The sequence below is a fragment of the Haliotis cracherodii genome, unplaced genomic scaffold (assembly GCF_022045235.1).
Source record: "Haliotis cracherodii isolate W230 unplaced genomic scaffold, xgHalCrac1.p SCAF_4, whole genome shotgun sequence".
In the NCBI taxonomy this organism is placed as follows: domain Eukaryota; kingdom Metazoa; phylum Mollusca; class Gastropoda; order Lepetellida; family Haliotidae; genus Haliotis; species Haliotis cracherodii.
Window position 1 is genome coordinate 61,018,274 of NW_027266297.1, and position 17,198 is coordinate 61,035,471.

Consider the following 17,198-nt stretch of genomic DNA (forward strand, 5'->3'; position numbering starts at 1 on the left):
TTTCGCAATTGTTGCAATTCAATCTTTGTAGTTTCTAGATCATTAGCAGTATTTTCATCATAATTGTTTTCTAGTACTTCAATGTCTGCTGTTAAGTCATTTTCTTTTTTGGTCATTTGTTTTTTTATAAATGAAGAATAGGCTATTGATTTGCCCCTAATTTTCATGAGGAGAGTTTCCATAAAAAGGTGAGCATCAATCTGGAATTGCAAGTTATCATTAGGGACTTGGTCAATGGCATCCTGATTATAGACTGGTATAGCATATTCTTTCTTTACATCAGATATTACCTGTTTTATTTGTTCAACATACTTGTGATCTTGTAGCAATAAGTTTTCCTTTTGGTGTTTTTTTCAATATTCATGATAAAATTTATAAATGAATGGTCTGTTCTATACCCTGGATTTATCTTGACATTGGTAACATGACTACACAGGTTTTCAGAAACAAGGAAACAAATCTAACCTGGCCTGTTTTATAGGATTTGAACGTCTCCATGTATATTGCCTTGAGTCTTGGTTATTTTCTCGCCAAATGTCAATTAGGTTAAGTTCTCCTTTCTGTGTTAGAAGCTGTTCTCTGGCATTAGGGTTATTAATATTTTTGTAATTGTTTGTATCTTTATCAGGGTCAAGCACCAGCTTAAAGTCTCCACCTAATATGTAACTGCTATTTCCATATTCCTTACACTTTGTCAATATCATCTTAAAGAAATCCGGTGTGTCGGTGTTTGGGCCATAAATAGTTCCGACCGACATTCGATTACCATTCAAAGTTATATCAATCAATAAAAAGTTGCCGGAGCCATCTTTATATACATGGTGAATCTGGTTTGTATTCGGTGGGTTGAACCGAATACCGCAGAGTTATCTTGCGTTCTTCCTCATGTGGATGCAATGTATGGGGGCAACTTACTGGTAGAGAGTATGAAATACCAGAGAGCTACTTCAGTACAGGGCCTACCAAGACATACATCAAGCCAAGTTGTACAAGTAGAGATTGCTGCAGAGCATCAATAGCTCCCCGCCATATATTGTTATGTGCAGAGGAAGGAAGTGTAAGCTATGGGAGGAGAGAATTTGTGTTAAGAACAAATTGGTTGTTATTAATGTACTTATCTTTGGAAAGCACAATAAAAGAAACAGTGTCTTTAATTGGTCAGCACAAAGAAAACCCAGGCAAGAAAACTGGGCCTGTCAGGCAAAACTTGATATATACCCACTATTAGTACCAATAAAAAAAATCCTATATAGATAACACAACAAATGTCATTTTAAAGCATGCTTTTGCAGCAAATATCAATATTTCTGGTCAAAATGTTGGTTGGGTTAAATAAAGCAAACTTTTAAAATAGTAAACACAAAAAATGTAATGGATCCTCTAAATATACTTCAGTTCAAATGTAAAAATCATTAATGGATTCCCATTTATCTAGCAGCAAGTTAGGAACATACAGTTTGGTCACGTTATCTATAAATATTGAGAATTATCTTACATATTGTAAAAACAAAGGCCATAGGTCACTTTTCTCAAAACTTAGTTTAAGTAATCACAAACTAAAAATTGAAACAATTGTAGATATACAAAAACACCAACCCCATTTGAACAACGTCTCTGTGAAACATGTGATGTCTCAGAAGATGAACAACATTACGCACTGTCTTACAAAATACAACCAAGACAGAGAATCACAAATAATCCCCAATCATGATAAAGAATTTGGTACACTCTGTTAAAAGGAGCAGATTCTTAATAAGTTTACCAACAGTTATTCAGAAACAACTTCCAAGATCTGTTAACATATCAACAATTACAAACAAATTCCTTGTACATGTATGTACAACATTACCATAGTTTTGCTCAATTCTCATATTGTTTCCATATCATTATAATACACTTGTTTTTTAAATAAAATTCTTATAATGTACCTACTTTGAATGTTGAATGTTCCTGTGTTTTTTAATTGTCGTTTATTGTGCATGTATTTTGTAGTTTGTGATTGTGTAATATTGCCACTGTTTCTTCATGGAATGTTCCGCAATACATATCTCATCTAAAACATCTTTGTTGTATAATAGTTTCTTACAGTTGTTTACGGGGGCATGGTTGGCCCAGTCGCCGAAGGCGCTGCAATTCGCTATGCAGAGTTGTGTCCCTTTGGCACGCCAGAAACCTATGACAGTGTGTTTGAATCTCGGTTCGCCCCGATTTTGTTGTCAGCACAAAACCCTTGCTCGTTGGTTTAACCAAAGTGGCGAGCGTCTAAGACCTGCATCACTTCAGACTTTCCTCCCACATCAAGCTGACACGGAATACTTTTCAAGACGTCGTTAAACCCAACTACCTCACTCACTCTTGTGTATGGTTCCGTTTGGTTAACTGGGTTTGTGTTGTGATTGCTTCCGGCTTAGATTTGAAATTTGTTTAGAAGAATGTTACTATTTTCAGCCCAAACATCGTGAAGATATCATGCAACCGTATTATCCTTTTGGAAAATAATTGCAAACTACAGAACAACCTGTTGATTTCCTATGTATCCAGAAGCAAAGAACATATACGGGTGTATGATCTCTGCTGGAAGTTAATTTTTTTGGGTCAAAGCAATAAACCATGCAGAAACGTAAACCGCCGCATGAAACGGTATGTACCATACATTACATGAAGTATTTAAAACAATGCTGTGCTCAACTATGCACAGCAAGCGCCATACATGTGATTATGAAGACAACTAATAAAATATTTCTCATATCAAAGCCGTTGTTTAACATGTGTTATTTAATCGTGTTGAACAATATGTTGCCATGGCAGTGTGAAAATTGAGTGCGCGTGACAGGCTTGGCCTAAATTCCTTCCTGGAACGTTTCTCGATGGCTGCCTGAATAACATACGATACATTGCAAAGGTAGTGCGCAATTGAGCTGTTCGGGTAAGGGAGATAATCACTCACTCTCAGTGATACAGCTTGAATAAGATACGATGTACAGCAATGCAAGGTCAGTGCGTGATTTATCACGTCTATACTACGCCTATAGCTAAAGGAGATAATCGCACAATGCGCACTAGTTTATTCTTACAAAATATAAACCGGTTAACTTTAGCGAAATAGGATCATTTTTAGATCTTTTAAAAACAAAATGAACAAATGTCATGGGTTTTCAGCATTACGAAAAGTGACTAAGTCTCAGAATATTGCTGGAAAAGATAAACATCAACATTTCACGCACATTTCACATGATTTGTATGTTTCGTTTCGGTAACTGTGTGGCTTGAAATTTCAAAGAAACCAACATGTCGACTTACATGCTATAAAATTAACCTCTCTCGTATACTTCCCCGCCTTAAGGGCGGGGAAGAATAAGATAGTCTAGATCTGATTACTGTCCTGGCGTACGTTGATCAACAAGCTCTGCTTTTATTTCGTAAGCAGTGTCGATCTAGCTGTGATTTCTGTTTTAAAGAATTATTTATCGGTAACTGCACCTTTCCCTTTTGTAGTCAATATGGGGTTGTTGAGTAGCCTAGTGGTTAAAGTGTTGCTCGTCACGCCCAAGCCCCGGGTTCGATTCCACACATGGGTACAATGTGTGAAGCCCATTTCTGGTGTGCCCCGCCGTGACATTGCTGGAATATTACCAAAAGCGGCGTAAAACCATTCTCACTTGTAGTCGATAAAAAGTTTGTAATGGACATCATTTCAATACCTCTGGTGAGTTTTGCAAATGCAGTGGTAATGAGTTTTGAGCTTTACATATGAGGAATTGCGTGATAGTGAAACCTTTTGTTGTGGCATTACATGATGTTATAAAGGTAGATCCACAACAAGTCAATTACTTCGCAGTGACAGGTCAATAAAATAAGCAGGCTGTTGACAAAATTGAGAAACACTGGATTGTCAGCTGTAGATTCAATTATTTCCAACAAGTTTTACTTTTCTCTACCGTTATTGCAATAATGAATGTCAAGGATTGTCAAAGCTCCATCAGACACATTCCACTAGCGTTTACAGTTTCGGGACCAACTATAGTTTAAGAGAAGTTATATCATCCGTGGAAATGAAGTATACCTTACAATTCCAAACAACCAATAGGGCATGTTATTTGCATGCATGCTCCAACGTATTTAATCACTGGGCATTCATTCTTTTAACCAGTTACATAAAAAGCAACAAAATATATAGAAATATATAGAAATCTTCTCTCACAATATGTTAATGTTGTTACCTTGCAGTGTTGATGATTATTTAAACGGTTTTATTCGCAACGTGCGACGATTTATCTGATTGATTATTCCATTACCTTCGCCACTTGGACAACATAACTTTATTATCCCCCTAATTGGAAGCACCAAACAAGTTAAAATGTGTTACAGTTGTACCCTTGTCTCTTTTGAATGTAAACAATGCCGTATTCAAGTCAGCGTTTTCGGATTCGATTATTACTATAACTATTCGGAGGGACACTCTGAAAAACGCAATGCATTGAACTCCATTGTGTAAACTATCGATACTATCCTGCCGACGAAATACTGACATCCATTATGGGCTTCCGCACGTTACTCTTTAAGTAGCTCGTGCCACTCACACGGTAAAATGCAAACAGAATTTAAAATATGTCCTTATTGGTCTTACTCGCTTAATGGACTCGCTGTTTCGATAAATTATCACCTCGAAGAAAACGTTAAATGTGCTGGAAGGTTTTCAATTTTATTTCAGAAAGATCTTAAAATCTCGAATGTTAAATGTTATCAGCATCAGCGAATTGTTTATCGTACTATACTCTTGTAAACAAAAGCGACTAAAGCCTTTCCATAATCATAAGAACCATCTACCGAAAGCAGAGGCCATTGTACGATGCAGGCTGTGTCAGAAAGCTTGTACTTATGAATCGCCAACAAGTAGTGAACATACCAAGTGTTCACGAAACGATGAGCGTACCCTTGCCCGCCAGTGGCACCCTTCACAAACACATACATAAAGTTTTGAAAGTTTTCCTGAGGGCGTGAATGCTGTAACCCTGATCAACTACTTATGTTTGTTGTTTAACGCCGCACTCAGCAATATTCCAGGTATATGTCGGCGGTGTGTAAATAATCGAGTCTGGACCAGACAATCCAGCGATTGATATCATAAGCATCGATCCACGCAATTGGGATCGATGACATGCATCAGCCAAGTCAGCGAGCCTTGACCACCCGATCCCATTAGTCGCCTCTTACGACAAGCATAGTCGCCTTTTATGGCAAGCATAGGTTGCTGAAGACCTATTCCTGACCGGATTTTCACAGGTCTAACCCTGATCAAACAATTTTTGCGCAAGAGTTGTATGACGCTCTTTGAAATCTTTGTAGAAAGTTCATTGTACCTCAAACGTTGTGAAATGTACACGCTAAAGACTAGAGCTGCTGGAATATGTAAAAAGCGTCTTTCTAAATTGTTTCTACATGCAGTCTCAGACTGTATCTTAATTGTATTGATTCGTACTGTGAAATGTCAAACAGCCAGAACGTGTCAGATTCCAAAAGCTGTTTACATTCAAAAGCAATATTTTATACAATACAATTATGTCAGTGATGCAATCGACGAAACAAATAACCCTTGAGTTATGTATATCGATAGTAATGTGCCTTCAAATATATCAATTGTTTGCTAACATTACATAAAGACAGTATTTAATGATGATTTAATTTCGCTCACGCTTTAGTGTTTGATCGATTACATTGATTCGATAAAATGTACATGTATCTCACTAAGGAGAATCAACACGAAGAGAACAATTCCTTGTTTAGCCATGCACTCAAAAGTATTCCAGCTTTAATCGAATCGAGACAAGATAGTGCAAGATGTAAAACCATCAAACCAAAAAAATCAAAATAACGATTAAATATGTGTCGCCCCCACTCATATTGAACAAACACATTATTTCTTGAACAATATCCCTGGTTCGAAACATACGAATATAGATTTTGGAATTAAAAAAATACAATTCATTTCAGAATATGAAACAATATTATTTTCTAAAGTGGTTCCGCATAAAATCATTCACTTTGTTAAAATTTCAATGGTTTGTAGCAGGTATACATTGACCCATGCCTTGCTAGAGCATGACAGCTGTAGTGATATAACATGTACAGGGCCCCAATGGATTCCTGTACTTGTTCATAGTGCAGCAACTGTGATGCTGGTTACATTCAACCACCCTTGTAGGGCCTCATACAGGTAACAGTGTGCATGTAAGATAGTCCTTGGGAGTCCTTGCATTCAGGGTGGGATATCCCACTGATAGGATTTATCCTTGCATGTCACCTCATAAGCCTTGAGAATAGCTGATTTAACGTGTTGGTAATCCCTAGCGTTAGCATCATCCAATGAGGTATACGCCACATTTGCCTTGCCTTTAAGCTGAGAATGAACGAAAACATGCCAATATTGCTCAGGTCAGTGCAATTCACCCGCTGTTCTTTCAAACTGACTGAAGAAACCTTCCACCTCAGACTCATCAAAGTTGGGAAAAGAACGGTAACATTAATTAATTTTGAGCCTAATCTAAGCCTTACTCCTATTTCCACGTAATCAGAATTCATGTTCATGTTCACAGCCAAACTGTGTTTCTAAACATCGGGAAAACACGAAAAGCTAACTAACTACTATATCCATACTGAAGATGTAAGTATCAAAATATAGCTCTGAATATGAGCTATCCAACGAAATCATTAAGGATATACCACAAACTATGTACACTTATTGAGGAGGCAAAAATGATCATAAATTCATGAGAAATATCTGAGTACATATAAATTCCCCTAATGTTTGAGTGAGTGAGTGAGTTTGGTTTTACGCCGCTTTTAGCAATATTCCAGCAATATCACGGCGGGGGACCCTAATGTTTGAAAAGCTTAGTTACAATAACATTTTCAATACAAGAATATGGTAGTGAACATATAGGAAGGAACATACATCCAGTCAATACATGGGTTGGCCATTAAATCACAGGAGAATGAAATAGTTGGCCACTAATTCCCTAACACAGAATGTAATTACACTGTACAGCGACGACTGCCGGACTTTTCCGAGCGGTGTCGGGACTAAAGCCGGTGAGCAGAGCAGCCACCAGACCGTGACACGAGCAAAATAACGCCCTGGTGACATCTTAGTGTTTACATTGATTTCATAAACATAGCTATAGAATGATGTCACCAGTTCTACTTGTTTCTGTTTGTTTTGCATGTCAAATTGATTTAATTTATTTGTAGAATTCGCATATTCAGGACAACTTTAAAAATAAAATAGTAATTTGGGATCACGAAAGTATGAGACAGCTTTTGGTATGTAACAGTACTGTTGTAAATAGCTTTGTGGCTCCAAAAGGGACCCTGCAGCAGCAACCTACCCTTTTCCTTTCCGTGTTGCTATTGTGAAGATTCCGGGGTGGAATAGGTCTTCAGCAACCCATGCTTGCCGTAAAAGGTGACTATGCTTGTCGTAAAAGGCGACTAACGGGATCGGGTGGTCAGGCTCGCTGACTTGGTTGATGCATGTCATCGATCCCAATTGCGTGGATCGATGCGCATGATATCAATCACTGGATTGTCTGGTCCAGACTCGATTATTTACAGACCGCCGTCATATAGCTGGAATATTGCTGAGTGCGGCGTTAAACAACAAACCAACCAACCAATGCTATTGTAAATGTGGTACCCTTCCTTGTACCTCATTCGTGTACTGTCGCACACCCGTACAAGAATTATCAATTAACGTATCATGAACTTTGATACCCACTTAAACTTTACCGCACTTCAGTCCCTCCCTGACCACACAACTTACGGGCCAGGAAAGGCTCGTCACAGAATGGGCGAGTAGAACGACCTAGGTTTGACTCGATCTCAAGACCACAAAATCAGCACTGCTGCTTAACAATGAGAAGATAGTTCCACGTCGACCCCTTCCCCATGGTTATCGGTGACAGATTCCGAGGTAGTTGTTTGTTTGTTGTTTAACGTAGCAATGTTCCAGCTATATGACGGCAGTCTGTAAATAATCGTGTATGGACCAGACAATCCAGTGACCGACATCATGAGCATCGATCCACGCAATTAAGATGCGATGACATGCATCAATCAAGTAACCCGATCCCGTTAGTCGCCTTTTACGGCAAGCATGGATTGCTGAAGACCTATTCTACCCCGGATCTTCACGGGTCAAATGATAAGGGGACGTCCGATTAAAAAGCAACATGCAAATTCTTAAAGTTCATCATGTTTGAGTATCTGGTCTATTTATGTTGCCCTAACTATGAACTTTAGTATGATAGAGTAGTAGTATTGTTCAAGCTGATTCAAGTAACTGTTACTTGACTAAGGACATGCTTTATGTACATCACACCTCGGAATCACCCCTTTGTGTCAACATGTGCCTTTACACCCCCGATGTGTCAGGTTGAGGTTTGACCCCAGCACATGTCAGTTTCACGTGTATGCAGCCTACCTGGTACAGACAACCACGGATGGATGGATGGATAGTTTGTTGTTTTACGCCGCACTCAGCAATATTCCAGCTATATGACGGCGATCTGTAAATAATCGAGTCTGGACCAGACAATCCAGTGATTAATATCATGAGCATCGATCCACGCAATTGGGATCGATGACATGCATCAAACAAGTCAGGGGGCCTGACCACCCGATCCCGTTAGTCGCATTTTACGACAAGCATAGTCGCCTTTAACGGCAAGCATGGGTTGCTGAAGACCTATTCTACCCCGGATCTTCACGGGTCGACAACCACGGGGACGACTGGGAACAAATACTACATTATGGAAGGTGAGTTCGAATAACTTCATAAGAAGCGCCAAAAAGTTATTACAAATGACAATATCTAATTCTACTAGGCAAAGTTGTCTTACGTAGCCAGTTCATACTTTGAGGTACCCTTTCTCTTGCTCTGTTCGGAGAATGCGGTTCAACCAATACTTCTTAGTCCTTTGTCTGTTGGAGACCGTGATGCTTGACTGCGGATTGTTCCATTACAAAGGATAAATATTTTAAAGCATTGTCTCTCAAGGATCGTCTTTATAATGTAAGTCCTCATTTATTGATTTGATTTTAAAAGAAATTTTACCAATGGAAGTTTACATAGTTTCAATCTTATAACAGTGACAGTGTTGTAACTTTGATTGTTGATGGCTACATCCTCAAAGGTGGTCGAAGCAGCGTAAAATAATGGCCCTTTGGGCGAGATGTGAGACCACATCATTCAAAGTAGTTTTATTCCCACTGGTATGTTCATCTTCGGCTAAACGTGCTGATAATCGCCTGTAACTAGAAGGATGGCGTAAATCCTGCCCCATGGACCCAAGTATGGGGCCAACTTAGGTTTCTGGTAATCTGTATTCCCATTTCTTTATTGTAATATCAACCTCATACTTATAGATATGCTTCTCTTAGGGGCGGTCGGGTAGCCTAGTGGTTAAAGCGTTCGCTCGTCACGCCGAAGACCTGGGTTCGATTCCCGACAGGGGTACAATGTGTAAAGTCCATTTCTGGTGTCCCCGCCGTGATATTGCTGGAATATTGCTAAAAGCGGCGTAAAACCATACTCACACACCCACTCACTATGCTTCTCGTACTTGAACTTTCTTCATGACGATGTAACCTTAGAACCTACACCGAAACATCGCTCCTAGATGAAATAAAGAAGTCCATATATCCTATCATTACTTAGTAATCCAACTTCTCCCTCACATCTCCCAAAAGGAAATACTACCTTCACCATTGACACATGACTAGCTATAGGAATATCATATTGATACTGTTCATATCACGACTGTACTTTCTCATTTTTCCTATGACTTTGAGATCGTAGCTGACGTTACATGTTTATTTGAACTGGGTCGATGTTTCTACTGGTGGACTGAAGTTCACGAGTTTCGAAGTTCAGTAGCATGTGTCTATTATGCGCCAATTATGCATCAATTATGCGTCAACCACGAGAGAATGTTTGGGCCGAAACACTTAAACTGATTCAAAAGTGTTGCAAAAAGATCATATTTATTGAAAATGTTTCTTTACTTATTAGCATCAGAATCTCTGCATTTGCTCACAGCAGACGTAATTCAAACTTAACGTTTCGTTTTTACTTTCAACAAAATCAGTTGATGCGCTATCGCGCCATGGTATTTTCTTGTCTATCATTTGATTGTCCGGCCGTCTAAGCAGGACAGGGGTACTTTGTTTAGTTCTTTTTTAGGTAAATTTTGTGATTGGCTGATGCTACCGTTAGGGCTTGAATACTAACCCTTTTCGCGAACACCTGGTGTCATCTCTGATTTTCTGTGATCCATTCATATAATTTGGTATTTTACCATTTACGCCGAACAGAATCGTTGTGTTTTTGCAAAGAATAATTAGAAGATTTAATGGGTCTTAATTTCAGAATTGATATTTAAGCAAACACGTCGTTTGGTAATATTTGCTTTATATTTGTACTATTATTTGCCAAAGTTCCAGTGATGTCCAGATAATTTTTATGTCGCTGCAATCCCGCAACAAGTGTTCATTCAATACCTGTGTCACATGTATTACTGTCTACACACTGCAAACACAAAAACGTCGTTTTTTCCGTATATGGTCATTGGACGGGAAAACGACGTTTTTTTTGGACGCTTTCAAACCAACGTTTTCCGTCCAAATAACGTCGTTATGTACATCGGAATTTACCTGTCAATCAAGCAACCGCCTCTACCGGTATTCTATTTCTTAGATTCCATAGGTCAATTCTTGTGCATCCCCACAGTTCCTTGTATGGTGGCCTACCTTTAGTCGCTGGCGATCCCTAGCCCCGTTTTTATAATGTATTGTCATTTATCGTGTTTTTTTTTATGATTCCATACTAGTCTTAAACTATACATCTGTGATACTCTAGTTATTTTACTGTTCTTTGACGACGGGTTTTATAATAAAATTGAATGTATTATTACTGTCTAACTTGATTTAGTCACGATATGGCTGAAATATTGCCGATGTGACTATAAATATTCACTCACTCAGTTCTCGCGCGTCAAATTAGAGGACGGAGTTTGACGCTGTACTCGAAGCGCTTAGCGGAAGTGCTGAATTCAATCGTTCTGCGTATGCGTATTGTTTAATGCCTTGTTCTGGTTGATGCATGTCTTTGATCCCTATTGCGTGGATCGATGCTCAGGATGTCACCACTGGATTGTCTGGTCCAGACACATTTATTTACAGACCTCCTTCATATAGCTGGAATATTGCTGATTGCGGTGTTAAACAACAAACAAACAAATCAAGACGACCTGTTTCTTATTTCTTGATGTCAGAATATGTATTAGATGGCAACTTTTTTGTAAGGCTGACCTCCACAGACAACAGAGGCTTATATATAGTTTGGCACATCAACACTCATGTTTGTTATTGTATGCGATATCAAAGTAATAACAGTCAGATCCTTAAGTGTAGGCACTTGAATTGTGTTTCCAAATTCCTTCTTGGCTTGTCCATTGTCGTGTGACAGCTACGGGCATGGATTTTTTCCCCGCGAAAGGATGCAATATTGACACACTCGGTCTCTGGTTTTGGCTTTTGAAATTTCGAGATTTTACGTGCGCTTTCGCTAATATGTCTGTTTGAGAAAAAAACATAGGGGATATCAACCAATATTTCATAAGCAAGTCAATCGGAAATCTTTAAACGTGTGGAGACAATTAAGTATGTCAAAATGAATTGCTAATTATGTCAAATATGAAGCAAAAACAATGTCTCAGCGCCTTGTGATTTTTGCATTGAAACAAGTTTCTCGTGACAACGGGACGACATCATGAGCACAACCCGTTGAACTGGGGCACGATGACGTGCAATCAACCATGTGACCAGATCTGAGCACTGGTTCTATTTATAACACTTCGTACGAGCAACATAGGTCGCAGGGGACCTATTCGAATCGGAATATCCTTTTCTCACCTAACCTAGAGACCAAACATGTTTCCACGAAGCACGAAGAAATGCTTAATGTGATTGATTGATGTAAATAAAAACACATATGGTTACATATGAGTTATAAACATTCAATAAAAGTGACACTCAATTATGGGTGTCTTGACAGAAACCAACTAGGGATACAATGGGGATTAGTCAGTTCAACACTTAACGCTACTGGCTTATTCTGATAAGTCATGGTGATGCCAAACATTACTGGCCCGTGAAGATTCCGGGGTAGAATAGGTCTTCAGCAATCCATGCTTGCCGTAAAAGGTGACTATGCTTGTCGTAAAAGGAGACTAACGGGATCGGGTGGTCAGGCTCGCTATTGGTTGATGCTTGTCCTCGATCCCAATTGCGTGGATCGATGCTCATGATGTCAATCACTGGATTGTCTGGTCCAGACTCGTTTATTTTACAGACCGCCGTCATATAGCTGGAATATTGCTGAGTGCGGCGTAAAACAACAAATCAAATCAATCAAGCCAAACATTACTGAAGAAGAATGTTATTAGAAAGCAAGAAATAGCAACGGCTTAGATCTACCTATGTGCGTTCTTCTGCCTGACCAGTTTGCTGACGGGTTCTATGCCGATGGACCCGTGAAGATCCGTTGCTGTTATTGGTCTTCAGCATCTTGTCGCAAAAGCCGACTAACGGGATTTAGCTGGAGTTATAGCACAACCCTGTTTTGAATGGTTATCGACCGGCAAACAATGATTCTGTGGAATGTTCACAATCACTGGCAGATACAGTCACGTGTTTTAAAGTTTGTGATCACAAATCTTTGTTTTTGCGTCAGAAAAAACATGATGTTTTGTCATTTGGCACCTAGATGTTTGCGAAGTAAAATAAAAACTGTACACACATCCTTTATCGGTGAAATGATAATATTGGGTTTAGAAGTTTAAGATGTCACAATGTGCATATAAATATTCTGCAAAGTTAAAAGATCATACATTGATAACAAAGACCTGATTACAGTGTAGATTCTGGGTAAGAATAGGCACGCAGCAATTTATACTGGTAGGGCAGAACATGCTTACCCTTTTCGTTAACATTCATCACTGGTTTTCAGTGGTTCATTCATATACTCAACAACAAAAGTTCCTGTGATACCAATATTTTAGTGTATTTTTCAATTTTTCTCAATTTTTCACATGTATGGAATCAAGTCACAAAAACGCAACTGCTGCAGAAAAGCATGCATTCCATGCAAAAGTTGACTTTTATGCAAGCCCCATGCATTTCACCACCCAAGAATGGGTAAAAAACCCTGTGCGTTAACGGGATTCCATATGCATTGTTTAGCATCGTGCTGACAACAACCACTCAGAAAAACAACAAAATTACGCAATTATTCAACATTACGAAATGCCTTGCCTATCCGAAAATGAGCGTCTGCGACATGAAGGGTAAGTTGACTTGGAAAGTTGAAGTCATCCCTTTAGTCATACAGTCTTGCAGAGAGTGTTTTGTCACTCTGAATATTTATGCATCGATCTAAGTATGAAACAGATGAGGTGGTCTGACTGGTCGCCTATATTTCTAGTTCAGGTGGGTAAATCAGTGGAAGGGAATTGGCTATTTGATTCCAATTGAAAGATATCAGATCATCGATACACTTGAAGCCTAAGCCTTGTTTTGAGTTTGTCAATCCGAGAAGATATTCCGATTCATATGCATAAAGATACAGATCCGCAAGAAGGGAAGCAAGATTGGTGCCCATGGGGATGGCTACTTCTTGCCTAAATGTCTTACCCCCAAATGTTACGTGGATGTTGTCAATGAGGAAGTCCAGCATTTCACATATTGTTTTCTCAGTAACTCAGAACCAGGATTCGAACCCACAATAATTGGTTTCTGGCGTGCCCAAGAGATGCAACTCTGTACAGCAAATTGCGGCGCCTCAAATGCCTGGGCCACCGGGTGAGCCCACCACTGTCTCAGAGATTATTGTCCTCTTTCTCAGCCTTAGAATATTGTTGAAAAACAACACTTTACTCATTTACTCTGAATTCTATCAGTTTTATTCAATACAATGCGTATTTACATGTAGGTGACGTGGTTGTTAACTAACAATTCTGTTTCTTTGTGACATCGCGTGATAAACAGATGACGTTAAAAGATCTACAAACTTATGGACATTCGGGTGTACAGAGCAGAAAGATGGCAAATATTTATCACGAAAATGTTTGTAAGCTTGACATACCAGGAGAAAGTGAAACTCATCTTCAATTGAATTTGTGTTACACAATGTGCATATTCTGTCTCTTCTATCAGTGTGATTATATCTACCAGTCTCTATATACAGGTTGTGAGAGGAACATCTAAATCGTGCTAGTGCAATTATAGATTTTTAAAACTTAAGTTTACAGAGGTACGCCTCAATTTCAAAATTACTTTTCATGATTCTATAATATAAACATTTATATTATGTGGACATTAATTCTAACCATTTCTGCAAATACATATCTTTTAGTCTCTGGGTGAAGGTAATTAAAAAGAGCGGTTCTGATTCTACACACTGATTATACCACACATAATTAAATCCCGTAATAAATAATAATTCTTTTACGTTTGTTACCCAATTTCGTTTTCCAGTTCTGTCGTAGAGTTTTAACATATCATAACACTTCCTAGGGTTTCTATCATTAGTCATGTTTATCAAGCGAAGCCAGTATTTAATAACTCTTAAGTAGGATTGAATATACAGCGGATTTCGTCCCGTTTCTACATGTACCATTATGCTGTACGTACTATTTTTAACTCCTAAATATTTCTTCCAAACAAACAAATATTCTTTTTCAATTTGATCATGAATTTTTATACCCCAGATTTCAGCACCATATTGTAGTATTGGAATTATCTTTGTATCAAAAAATTTAAAATATGATCTAAATGAGATGTCTCTTAGAAGTCGAGACTGTCTAAATATACCAGTCCAAACCTTTTTAGATTGTATAGCAGCTTCATTGACGTGAAAATGCCATGAAAGTTGATTTGTGAAATAAACACCAAGATATTTATAGAAAGATGTGGTTTCCAAAATTTCTCCATTGTGAAACCATTGTTCAGTTGATGCTAGTTTTCCCCGATTTCTAAAGACTATAACTTTTGTTTTTCTCTATTTACAACTAAGTTTGATTCTTTACAGAATTTTTCAAGTTCAATAATTTGCCTTTGCAAACCAATCACTGTCGTGGAGAAATGTATGACATCATCTGCGAACAGCAACAGAAATAATTCCGTAAGATCTGGATGTAACTGTATACCATGGGAGCAATTTTCTTGTATTTGAGTAGCTAATGCATTAATGAAAAAGGAAAATAGAAACGGACTCATCATACAGCCTTGTCTAACACCTAAATCAATAGTAAAACTTTCTGACAGTTCGTTATTATTTCTCAGGCAGGCTTTGACATTGGTGTATATACTTCTCAAAAAATTACTCATTTTCAAGCTAATTCCGTGCGATTCTAACAGAGTCCATAGTTCTGTTCTATCTACTGTCAAACGCCTTTGAAACATAAACGAAAAGTGCAAAAAAAAATCCACCTCTTTTACTAAGACATTTCTCTATTAGACTCTGTTGTGAAAAAAATATTATCGATGGTAGAATATCCCTGTCGAAAACCAGCTTGTTCCTCACTTATTTTCCCCATTACATCTGCCCAATTCTGTAATCTTTTATTTATAATGTATATGAATAATTTACTAAAGACGCTTAAAAGTTTTATACCTCGGTAGATATTGGTATTGTTAATATCACCATGTTTATGGATGGGGAAAATTATGCCAACCGTCCATGATTCGGGGAAATTCCCACTCTGTAGAATATGATTAAAAACAAGTGATAAATATGGTATTATGATATCTGCACAGTGTTTGAAGAATTCCGGTGGCATTTTGTCAATTCCTTGCGATTTATTGTTTTTCAAATTATCTATGCTATTCATTATTTCCTGAGAAGAAATTGGAGAATCTAAAATGTCAGTTACGACATCATCGGTTTCACGAATTCGGTCACACTCTGTGGTATGTACATGGTCCATATCCATATCATTACTATTTTATTCCAGCTTTAAAGTGAGAAACCCATTCACCGGTGCTGATATCATTGCCTTGGGAGTAGTTATTTCGTTTTTGTCTACAAATGGCATTGCACTTATTTCTTGCTGCATTATAAAGTTGTAATGAATCCCTGTCTTTAAGTTGTCTAAATCAATTTAGGTACTTTCACCTCTGTCGTTTCAATTCTTCACATTCTCTACCAAACAACTTATTAACCCTTTCCGAGTAATTTGAACTTTGAACTTTTCTTTTCATTTCACAGGCAACTTTAGAGATTGCCTCAACTATACAATCGATCCTCTTATTAATATTGACGGACACTTCTCCCTGTGACATGTTTAACAAAGTCTGTACCTCATCTGTAAGTAAATTTTCTCTGAAAGTTTCACAGTGCTGAACATCCCAAACAAACTTATAATCAGAAACGCTATCACTACGAGAACTATTGTTGCTACATGGGTGAGGATGAAGCGTCCGTAAAATCCCAGAAATTGGAAGATGTGGAGAGTCAGCACGTGATGAAATCTCGAAATCAGCTACACAGACAAATATAAAAGATGATGCAATTACATAATCCACAAGACTGGCACCGAGTGATCCAATAAATGTGTAATCTCCGCGTCCTGAGTCTGATCCACATCTCCCGTTCATGATATGTACGTTGAAAATTGAACACAAATCTAGTAAAGATCTACCAAAGGCATTAATGTTCTTTTCCACAGAGTGTCGTGTTTCTTTAAAATAATCTAGTATAAAGTCGAAACGCGACTGGCAATGATTTTCTGTTTGTTCAACTATTACATCTTCAATAAAGTATTTACTATTTAAAGATTATCATCAAACAATGTGGTCGATTATGAGACACCTTGTTATTGTTTCATGCAAGAACTTAGTTTTCGGGATCACTAAGAAGTAATCTGAACATGTGTTGGGCATTTAGGGTTCTCGTTATTTTTCAAAATAACTACCATATTTCTTCCAGTACACGCCGGACTTCCAATTCATGCCGCCCACTAATTGACGGTCATACGCCCTGTCGAAAAAGTAAAAGCTGGGCCTCTATTAGACGCCGGATCGCTAATACTGTAATATGTTGGTGATTAATAATGACCGTTTCCTCCAAGTGCACCCTTTGT